General features: G+C 42.3%; 1 pseudogene; it reads left to right on the top strand.

Annotated features, from left to right (window-relative positions):
• Positions 1–445: 445 nt before the first annotated feature.
• On the top strand, positions 446–3,957 carry LOC123443464 (annotated as a pseudogene).
• Positions 3,958–11,630: the final 7,673 nt, after the last annotated feature.

Genomic DNA, 11,630 nt, shown 5'->3' on the forward strand with positions numbered 1-11,630 from the left:
CGCGCGTCTCAGTGCTTCGCTGCCTCCTTCCGCCCATATAAATATCAAATAATCAGACTGCTCCACCGTCGCTCATTCATTCGTTCCATGCCACTGCTAACCATATACACAACAAATACGAGCACACATATCTACTACTCCCTTCGTTTGGAAATACTTGTCCTAGAAATAGATGTATCTAGACTTATTTTAGTTATAGATACATTCATTTTATACATTTTTAGAACAATTATTTCCAGACGGAGGGAGTATTAAAGAAGGATCTACCATCGTGATACTTCAACCTGATACTATCCCTTCGTTCGACCAGCGTCCCCTTTCCTCCCGATCCCCACTTTCCCGATAAAGAAAAGAAAGAGAAACTACATCCGAAAAAAACACCCATGACCACGCACCCACGTCCCCAATTCTCCTCAAACTACCCAATGGCTCCTCCCACCCCACCCCTCCCTAGAAAAATCACCCATCGCCGCCGCTCCGGCACCACCAACAGCCCGCACGCCGACGACATACGCATACCCTTGTCCGGGGTTGCGAGGGGAGAAGGGAGGATGCTCACCTTCACCGAGCTATAGTGCCCGGCGGGCAGCAAGGAGAAGTCCCGGCCGTCCACGCGCAGCTCTGGCTGACCTGAGCGGGAAGCATGTGCACCGTGTCCCCCGTCGGCGCCGTCGTCTACTACTTCTCGCAAGGCCACGCCGAGCAGGCCACGGCCGCCGTCGACCTGTCCGCCGCGCGCGTCCCCACGCTCCTTCCCTATCGCTCTCCGCCGTGCGCTTCATGGCCGACGCGCACAACGACGAGGTCTTCGCCAAGATCCACCTCGTAGCAGATTAAATCATGCAACTGCAACTCCAAGCTCCCAACTCCCCTAGGCAACCTCAGCGAGACCTCCAAGAAACAAACACCGGGCGGGCAGCAGGTGATCTTGGGAACCAGCGGAGCGCGCGATGGCGGCCAAGGGGACGACCGAGTTGGAGGTGGGCGGCGAAGGCATCGCCGTCATCACCATCTGCAACCCGCCAGTCAACTCCCTCTCCATCGATGGTACCGTCCTTACCAGCAGCATCCATCCTCGTCTTGGATCCCAACCCAATCTGTTGCTATACCTGTTTTATTTTCTCTTTTCTATTGAATTCTCCTTTGTGTTTGATGGGGAGAGCGTGATTCGCTACCAAGAATTGTGTGGTTGGACTTAATTTTTCCTCCGTGATTCAAGATTGGGGGCATGTGTGTTGTTGGGGCAACTTTCTGGTGGATGCGCACGCACACAGCCACAACCACAGGTAATCAATGCCGGCCGGCGAGATTCCAGCTCGGAGACACACACACACACATACACAGCCAAGACAAGGATTTGGTCCTTCGACATTGGGGATTTTTTCTCTCAGCTCACTCTGCTTTGCTGGGTAGAGGAACTTAGTAGAACAGCTTAGCGTTTTACAGAATCAAAAATTTAGTTGCCTGCGTGTGTGTGCGTTGCTTTTTGAGTGATCTATATGCCGCCTCTATAGTCAGAACTGTTCTTGTCACGTGTTAGGCTGTTGTTACAACAACTATGCAACAATTAAAATTGACTCTTTCGCCAATCCTTTGACGCAAAATCACATGGCATTCTACAAACCATCTGTGTCTCATGACCACGGGTTTATGCACCAAACAATTGGCAGACATTAGCGCAAGTTGTTCTCCTAACATAAGCATTTGCCTCTGAAACGTAATTAGAAGCTATTGCCTCTGAAGATTATATAAATATTATTGACAAATCTCTTGGTGATGTTAGTTTTCACCATGACTTTTTCTTTCTTTCAGTACTGCTAAGCTGAAAGGAAAGCTATGAAGAAGCTCTTTAGAGGAAGGATGTCAAAGCTATTGTTGCTACAGGTATTAGTGAGTTCATTTTTCTAGGCAACTGGGGTTGCGGGCCCGACCCACCTTCTCCATGCCGAGCATGCATTGAAGAACCAAACACTATTTGTTTCAGTGAGGAAACCTTTTCTTATTATTTCAAACCTTTTGCAGGGAAAGGAGGAAAATTTTCTAGAGGATTCGATATTAGTTCCTTTGGGGATCTTCACAGTGGAAAAAGTATGTTATACTCATCTCATTGCGCTATTCTTGTCGTTTCATTACTATTTGAATAGATTATATAAATCTCACCATTTTTTATGTGTGTTTCTAACAGTTGAGCAGCCAAAGGTTGCTTACATTTCAATAGACATTCTCACTGAACTTTGGAAGGTATATGATCAGTCTGTCTTGTTTCTTGATTTATTAGTGTGCAGAGGTAGTAATTTTTGTTGAATATTTCTCGTACTTATTGTGTTAAACAGGAGCAACAAAGCCATCAGTGGCTGCAATTGATGGTCTTTGTCTTGGCGGAGGATTAGAAGTTTCCATGGTACTTTTCTTCTTTATCCTTCCCTAGATCAGTTGAATCAAGAGGTTTTATCTTACATGATTTTTTCCCGTGTTATATTAGGCATGCCATGCACGTATTTTCAACTCCCACTGCTCAATTAGGTCTTCCAGAACTTCAACTTGGTATCATTTTAGGATTTGGAGGTGAAATTATAGCTTTCTTTCATGTTATGCGTAGCAGCCAGAGACAATTCGTCATTTTAATCCTTTTATACATGAAGTGGAGTGGCTCTTAAACCATGCACTTTCCTGTTAGTTTTATAGCACATCAATTGCTTGATGCATAGTTTGTAATTTTTTAAACACCCAAAAATATATTAGGGACTAACTAACATTCATAATTGCTAACAACCAATTATGGCACACATGAAGGAACTGTGTCATGCAACACTCTTCCAATTTCAAAATTTAGCAATAGCATTAGTAGCCCCATTAGCATCCCACTTACTCTTCACCAAGCTTACGATTTGAAGACACAGCATTAGTCCAAGAGTCTTCTAAAAATCAGAAAAAGGTGATCTCTCCAGTGTTGGCACTTGGCACAGAAAGGAGACGATGCACATAGAGGCAATTGGTTTCTAGGACTATTGGAAGGTGCAAATCAAGTGCCAACTGAGGACACCCCCGCCTCCACTTGCAGAGTTCGCAACACATTACATCCTGCATTAATGATTCCAGAGACCAGCTCCATGGTGGGGGATTCCATCTCTCCTTGACCAAATATCCCAGATCCTTATGATTAGTAATCCCCACGGGTGAAACAAACAAAGGAGCCTTTCATTCCGGTTGGAAAAGAAAAAGGAGCCTTTCGTTTGGCGCCACTAGAATAGCCATCCCTACTTGACAAACTGAAGTATGAAGAAGCATAGCTCTCAAGAGAAAGAACCGATGCTACAATTGAGGCCTTTCCTTTTTGAATATCACCGCACTTTGATGGTGCCAAGCTCTCTAGAAGAGGAAGAATAACTAACAATCGGTTCACATGTTTTCATTCATCTATACATTGAGGAACCACCCTAGACCAGAATTAAAGAAACATTTCTCACCTTGAAGCTCCCATGCTGAACTTATCGTCCATCGAGGCACAGGAGACTGTGTATAATTGATAAAAGGATGGAAACCATCATCATCTCTTCTTCAGTACCACAAATACTACAAATTGATTATACGGCAAGGTGCCTCGTGCATCTATTAGATTCCATCACAAGACTGTCTGTGGACATTTTCCTCGCAACCATTTTAATCTTTCGAGAAACATTTGTTAGTCAGAATGTATTCCATTTTTTCTATCTCCATTGGCTGCCCCACTGTTTTGCCCAGGGTCATCACTTGACAACTTGTTGTTCAAAACTAGCTTGTAGGCTTTATGCAAAGTAAAACAACCAAACCCTCATAATACGAGACGGGTACGAAGCACTTCATCCTTATCATGAATGTTTTGTTTTTCATCCCTTATTTATCTATATATATCTGTAAGTGCATCTAGTGCCCTTAGTGACTTTGGTGGTTTGAAGACTTATAGGTTAAGTAACTAATGTGTTTATAAGTGTACACATGCTGTATAAGTCGTTGAGGAGTTTGAGTTATACGATGAATATCGACCACTAAAAATGTATATCTTCGGCTGAAGAAATGGTTCTTATGCTGAAGATTTGGATCGCGAAGAAATTGCGATGAAATTGATATTCCTCATGAAGATACTGAAGAGGAGGAATTCGGTGTGTGCTGAAGAAAATCAATCCGAAGACTTTGAAGCATGAAGATTTATTTTTCTGTTTCATTTTCTTCACTCTTGAGTCATAGGAACACCGTACTGTTAAAGGGGGTCGAGGTAACACTACGGAATGAATTTTCTCATGATGCTCAACCCAAGCCTAATCCTACAAAAGCCTCAAGTGAGGAATATGAGAGGCATGAGGACTCTCACAGTTGAGAGTCTCAACCGCTGCCTCGATCCGCGCCACATCACCGATCTTATCCACACCAAGGGTCAAAATATTAAAGGGCATTTATGTTAAATCATGTCGATATGCTCCCAGGCTATAAATAGCCGCCCCCACAACCATTAGCTGGTTGGCTGCTCCGCGATAAACTAACACTTGTCATTTAGAGCAACCCAAATTCCTTAGAGTCTTCGAGAGTAAATCATCTATGAGGAAATAGCCCAAACACCAAACCACAAACCTAATACCAAGTGATTGAGCATCACTGAAGCCTTTTACCTTTGAGGACTGTGCATCCTCCAGACGGTTAGGCGTCATGGTTTAGAGCAATCCAGCAGTCAATTGTGGATCGCTAGGTGACCGAGTTTGTGAGGGTTTGAAAGTCTTCCCTAAAGACTTACCACGAGTGTTGGGTGAGGACTGTGTGTCCTTAGCTCAAGGAGAATACGGTTGGGACTGTGTGTCCCGGGACTGTGTGTCCTTTGGTTTCAATACCAAGCCGCTCCAAACCAGACGTACGACTGTCACAACAGTTGGAACTGGGTCAGCAACAACTGTCTTCATTATGATACGGGTTCTATTTTCTCAACTCTTTCAATTCTTCAATATTGTATGTTGAAGACTTCCATTGTCTCTGTTTGAAGAATTTGCTGAAGATTTTTCTCCGAATTTCCTCAAACCAAATTCTTCACACCCGTTAATCCTCACCTACTTACTCTGTGCCTGCGTACCGTGCAAACCGTTTTTCATAATCCTCTTCAAGAAAGCTGTTGTCGTAGACTTTGCACTTCTGATCCTTTGATGTTTCTGCTGCAAGTTATTCATCAGTGAGGAATTTCATCGAAAGGAATTTCCTCAGTGATGAATTTCTAAAAATCTCCTATTCACCCCCCTCTAGTCGATATAACGCATTTTCAATTGGTATCAGAGTAAGGTACTCCCTTGTTCTATGTGATTTTGGTTTAACCACCTGGAGTTTTAGTTATGTCGACTTCAGGCATGATCAAGGTTACTGCAGGATGTCCTACTTTCGAAGGAAAGGACTTCCCCTACTGGAAGACCAACATGCAGATGCATCTTCAAGCAATTGACAATGATCTCTCGTATATTGTGGAACATTGTTGTTCCCTCCATTGCTGCTACTCTCTTTGCCGCTGATGTGAAGAAATTCAAGCAACTTGATTCTCAAGCGAAGCATATCATATGTGGCCATCTGAGCAAAGGTCAATATGGCAGAGTGAGTGCTTTGGGCTCAGCAAAACAAATCCGGGAAAGGCTGTCCAAAGTCAATGAATGAATATCAACCTAGCGTGACTCTCGTGTTGATGATCTTCGCAATCTCCTTAATCGCTTCAAGAGGCTTGACAATGAAAGCTGTCAAGATACCTTTGATCGCCTCACTAACATCTCAAATGAACTACAAGCACTGGGAGCTCGAGATATTACTGACCATGAAGTTGTGAAGAAACATCTAAGATCTTTGGATTCATCATTTGATACTTTGGTTCTGATGATTCAAGAAAGATCAGTCTATAAGTTGCTTGATCCTGCTATATACTTGAAAGACTCAATACTCATGAATTCCAACAGGAAGAAAAGAGAGATCTGTATGGACCAAGTTATTCTAGACCTCGTGCACTGAAGGCCAAAGCAATTTCCTCATCTGAAGAAGAAGACTCGGATTGCAGCAATGGTGATCCTGAAGAACTTGGACATGAGCTTGCAATGTTCGTGAGGAAATTCCAGAAGTTTACAAGACGTGGACAGTTTGGTAAATCTTCAAGAAGAGATATGAGGAAATCAGAATCTTCATCTGAGGACTACAAGAAAAGAACCTGCCACAAATGCAAGAAATCAGGTCACTATATTGTTGATTGTCCTCGATGGGTGAAGGAATCAAAGAAGAAGAAATACAAGGATGAAAGTTCTGATGACTCAAAGAAAAATAAGAAATCTTCAAAATCCTCATCCTCAAAGTCCTCATCGCACAAGAAGACTAGTTTCAGAAAGGCTCGGGCACTCATTGGCAAGGAAATGGATTCTGAGGAAGAATCTCAGGATTGTGATGAAGATGAAGGATTTGAAGAAGACTCAAGAGTCTGTTGTGGCAAGTCTTGCACTGGCTATCACATTCGTCAGCAAGTCAATCTTCAACCTTGAAGAAAAGGACAACGCCATCTACACTGATGACTATGATGATGACTTCGCTCCAACATATTGCTTCATGGCAAAAGATTCAAAGGTACCAAGTGAAACTTTCTCCTCTGATTCAAGTGACTGTGAACCTGATGATTATAAAAGACCCAGTTACAGTAAACTTGCCAACATTGCAACTAAACAACAAACTGCCGTTGAAAAGCTTTAAAAATTGCTAGACAGAAGCGATGACCTGTTGAATGATGAAATGAATCTTACCCAAATCCCCACGAAAGATATGAAAAGTCTTCAGTCCAGATTTGATAATCTTCAAGATCACCATGGCACACTCTTGGCTGATCATGAGAAACTTTCCTATGAATGTATTCAAAGGAAACTTGATCTTGAGAAGCTGAGGATGTCTCATGATGATCTCCGAATGGAAAAACAATTCATTACTTGCTCAACAGATCAGTGCCACTCAGGTTGAATTCATTCCACCATGTCTTAAATGCATCGAACGTGAAACTACCAATTCTTCACCAGAATCATCAAATGCTTCTATTGCTACAAATTCTTCAACTACTCATGTGGTATCAAATTCCTCACTTGAGGAAACCACAAATGTTACCGACGAAAATGCAGGGCTGAACGAATTGTATGTGACATGCACGTACAAAAGTCTCAAAGGGCATCAAACCCTTTGCGATGTGCTAAAAAACAGATATTGAATAGGAACCCGAGGAAAGAAGGAATTGCCTTTGAGAGGAAGTTGAATGTTGATGGATCATACTGGAAACTTGAGCAGTATCCCAAAACCTCATGGGTTGCTGCTAAAGGACCTCCTGTTGGTCCATCCATTCTAACAGGCTTTTCATGTGAATTATTCTATTCCTCAGATGAGTCATTTGACTCCAACTATAAACTGTTCAAAAATCAATCTAGTGAAGTATTTGCTTGATATGTTGGAACTAACTGTAGGATGGACCACCCCTGAGGAAATTTTGGGTCCCCAAAAGTTTCTTGGAAAATCTTCAGATGAATGTCCTCATGACACCACCAGTGAAGAACCAGAACCCCAGATCAAATTGCCCAGGTGTACCAAAGTCTTCAAGAGGATCAAAATCCTCAACTGGTCAAAACTATGCTCGTACTCGTGCTAATGCTTCTGATATGCAGGGAAATTACAAGGGATATGAATATGAGCATTACTCCTCAAATCATTATGTTCATAAATCCTCAAAGAACTTCTCTGCCTATTCATTTGAGTACTCTAACCCCCTACTGTGAAGAGAAGTGCATTAGCTTCAATGTCCCCTTTCTCATATGGTGCTCGCAGGATGATGAACTCTTTGCCACCCCTTCAGATGTGGGTGGTGAAGAAATTGAACTAATCATTTCTGCAGGTCGGGTCTTCAGATGAAAATCATCATCTGGAGAATTGGATGCAAGCTAAAATTGATGAAATGATAACATTTCACACGTCCTCAAATTTACTGTTTATGATGAAATTCCTATCTCATGAAATTGATATCATATTCTTCAATTCTGAAGCATATGAGATGGTAAGCTGTACTAATTCATCTGCAGGATGACAAACCCAAGAGTACTGAGTGGGTTCTTGCTAGTGGCTGCACACACCACATGACTGGTGATAAAAGCTTGTTGATGAATATGCCACTGACTCCATCACCTGTGAAGCAAATCACATATGCAGACAAAGGTAAAAGCAAGGTATTGGGACTTAGCAAAGTGGCTATTTCCAAGGACAGGCACATGGACAAAGTGATGCATGTCGAATCCCTTAGGTTTAACCTCATGTCAGTCTCAATGCTTTGTGATCTTGATATGGTTGTTATCTTTGGAAAATATAGATGTGTAGTCATCATGAAATCTGACAGATCCAAAGTCTTCGAAGGTATTAGAAGAGGAGATTTATACATTGTTGATTTTTCTACAGGTCCTCAACTAGCCATATGCTTACTAGCAAAAACCTCAGAAGGCTGGCTATGGCATCGAAGACTTGGTCATGCAGGCATGAGGAACCTGCACACGATGGCTAAGAAGAAGCATGTCATTGGCATCGAATCAGTCAAATTCCTCATGGACCACCTCTCCGGTGCTTGTGAGTCTGGGAAAATGACCAGATCCAAACGCCCCTCGAAGACTATCATGACTACTACTCGTCCATTTGAATTGCTTCACATGGATACTTTTGGACCTACTCATTATGCCACTCTAACAAATGCAGCATCTTTATACGGCTTTGTCATAGTTGATGATTATTCCAGATATACTTGGGTGCATATCATTCTATATAAAACTCAAGTGCATGAAGTCTTCAAATGTTTTTCCTCAAGGGCCTCGACAAATTTCGGCGTCAAGATCAAACACATCACGAGTGATAATGGGATATATTTAAAAAAAAACTCGTCTTGATGCTTATCTTGATGAACTTGGTATTACTCATGAATTATCTGATCCTTATACTCCTCAACAAAATGGCGTCGTCGGAAGAAAGAACAGGAATTTGGTTGAAATGGCACGGACTATGCTTTAAGAATATCAGACTCCTCGTCGTTTCTCGCCTGAAGAAATCAACATTGCTTGCCACATCATCAACATGGTATATTGTCACGACTGGTCTCCAAATAAATGATTTAATTGGAAATCAGCCATGTGCGTCCATAGAAAAGAAAATATTTTCCACTGAGGTCAGGTGCAGGTGAGGTGCTCGACAGAAAGAAAAGCATAACTAGGAAAGGACTTTGATGCTCAATTTTTGAGGGGAGCACTCTCATTGGAAGAAATGATGCTGCAAAAGTTTACAGAATTTTTGGTGGAGTTTAAGGTAGGTTTGAATCAAAAATAGTTTTGGGGGTCAAACTTCAGTCAAACCAAATTTGAATTTTTCAAACTTGAGGACCTAAAGTTTTTCAGGAAAAAGGTTGAGGATACTAAGGACTAAAAACTGCCAAAGTTTGGGGGCAAGATTCCAAAGGAAAAAGGAGGTTCCTTTGAAAAATTCTTGGATCTCAAACTGATTACAGAAATTCCCATTTTAATAATAAAAATAATTGGGGTGATCCATCCCTTCTAAATCTTTGGAAAACATTCAAAAACAAGCATAGGGCTTATGAGAGGAGTAAAAAATATATTTAAAAACAGAATGGTGCTTAATTCGCTTTGGAGAATTAATAAATATGCTTATGGAAAAAATCCAAATCAAGAATAAAAGGAAATCCAATTTAAGAATAAAAGAAATATTCTTTTAACCATTTCATTTAGCAGAAAGGGCCAAGAGGTTATTTCTGAATTTGCTTGGTGGAAAAGAAACTCAAAAGTTCTCTCATGGAGATTAGCAAGAAAAATTCAAACTTCTTGTCAAGTCAAAATTTTAAAATTCCAAGGAAATCAAAAAAAAGTTTAAATATCTTGGGTGTTACAACACCTACCCCCTTAAGAGAAATCTCGTCCCCGAGATTTAAGCCATTCCACAAGAACTTGTGGTTGCTCTTTGTGTAGGTAATCCTCCCTTTCCGATGTGGCCTCATCCTTTGAGTGGTTGCTCCACTATACTCTGAATAGCTTGGTGACCTTCTCTCGAGTCCTTCTTTCTGATTCCTCTAATATCTTTACGGGGTGTTCCTGATAGGATAGGTCTGGTTGCACTTCTATGCTATCTTGAGCTACTTGTTGCTCGGGGTTCCTCACACACTTCCATAGCTGGGAGATGTGGAACACAACATGCACATCTGACAATTCTGCTGGTAGGTCTACCTGATAGGCAACTTGTCCCTTACGAGCGACTGTGCAAGCTTGCCTTTGACTTTGAATCTCTGTAGTCCTCTCATGGGTGATACCTTAAGATATACATAATCATTGGAGTTGAAACCGACATCCCGGGGTTTTTGATCGTAGCAGCTTTTCTGTCGGCTTTGTGCGGTCTTGAGTTTCTCTCTTATGACATTCACCTTTTCCTCAGCCTTTTGGAGGAATTGTGGTCCGAAGATGCAGCTATCTTCGGTCTCTGACCAATTTAGAGGGGTATGACATCATCTCCCATACAAAGCTTCGAAAGGCGACATCTCCAAACTTGCTTGATAACTGTTGTTGTAAGAAAACTCGGCGTAGGGAAAACTGTCTTCCCAACTGTTCCCATATGTGAGTACACAAGCTCTTAGCATGTCTTTGAGGATCTGATTTATACGTTCCATTTGTCCTCCCATCTGAGGGTGATAGGCTGTGTTGAATACTAGCTGTGTTCCCAAGGCTTGTTGTAGATAATCCCAAAATCTGGAGGTAAACTGGGTACCTCTATCGGATACGGTAGTCTTGGGTACTCCGTGTAGACACACAATGCGGGTGAGGTATAGTCTTGCTTGCTTCTGGGTGGAGTATGTGGTCCTGACTGGTATGAAGTGAGCCACTTTGGCGAGCCTATCAGTAATTACCCATATAGCATCATGTTCGTGTCGGGACCGGGATAGTCCGACAATAAAATCCATTCCTACCTCATCCCATTTCCATTCGGGTACCTTCATAGGTTGTAGTAGCCCTGCTGGCTTCTGATGTTCTGCCTTGATTCATTGACACGAGTCACAACGAGCGACGAAGGAGGCAATATCTATCTTCATTCCGTGCCATCAATATTTTGCTTGGAGGTCCTTGAACATCTTTGTGCCTCCGGGGTGAATAGAATATGGCACGTTGTGGGCTTCCTCCATGATTTGAGTTTTGAGGTTCGCTTGGTTGGGTACGCATAGTCGGTCTATGTACCACATAATTCCTTGCTCATCAATAATAAACTCGGGGGCCTTCTCGAGGTCCATCTTTTTCTTTATGCCCTCAATGCTGGGGTCACCTTTCTGAGCTTCCTTGATATTCCCGTCCAAGGTGGTTGTAGTTCAAGTTGTGCCACTTTACCTTCTGGAACGAGGAGCAGGTTTAGCAGAGCGAACTTTTTTGCAAGCTCAGGTCTCATCTTTGGCACGGGTTTCTTGCCTGAGGCGGGGTTCTGGCTGAGAGCATCCGCTACTATGTTAGCCTTACCCGGGTGGTAATGAATGCCCACGTTATAATCCTTAATTAATTCCAACCATCGTCATTGTCGTAGGTTGAGATCCGGCT

Source organism: Hordeum vulgare, chromosome 3H, assembly GCF_904849725.1.
Source record: "Hordeum vulgare subsp. vulgare chromosome 3H, MorexV3_pseudomolecules_assembly, whole genome shotgun sequence".
In the NCBI taxonomy this organism is placed as follows: domain Eukaryota; kingdom Viridiplantae; phylum Streptophyta; class Magnoliopsida; order Poales; family Poaceae; genus Hordeum; species Hordeum vulgare.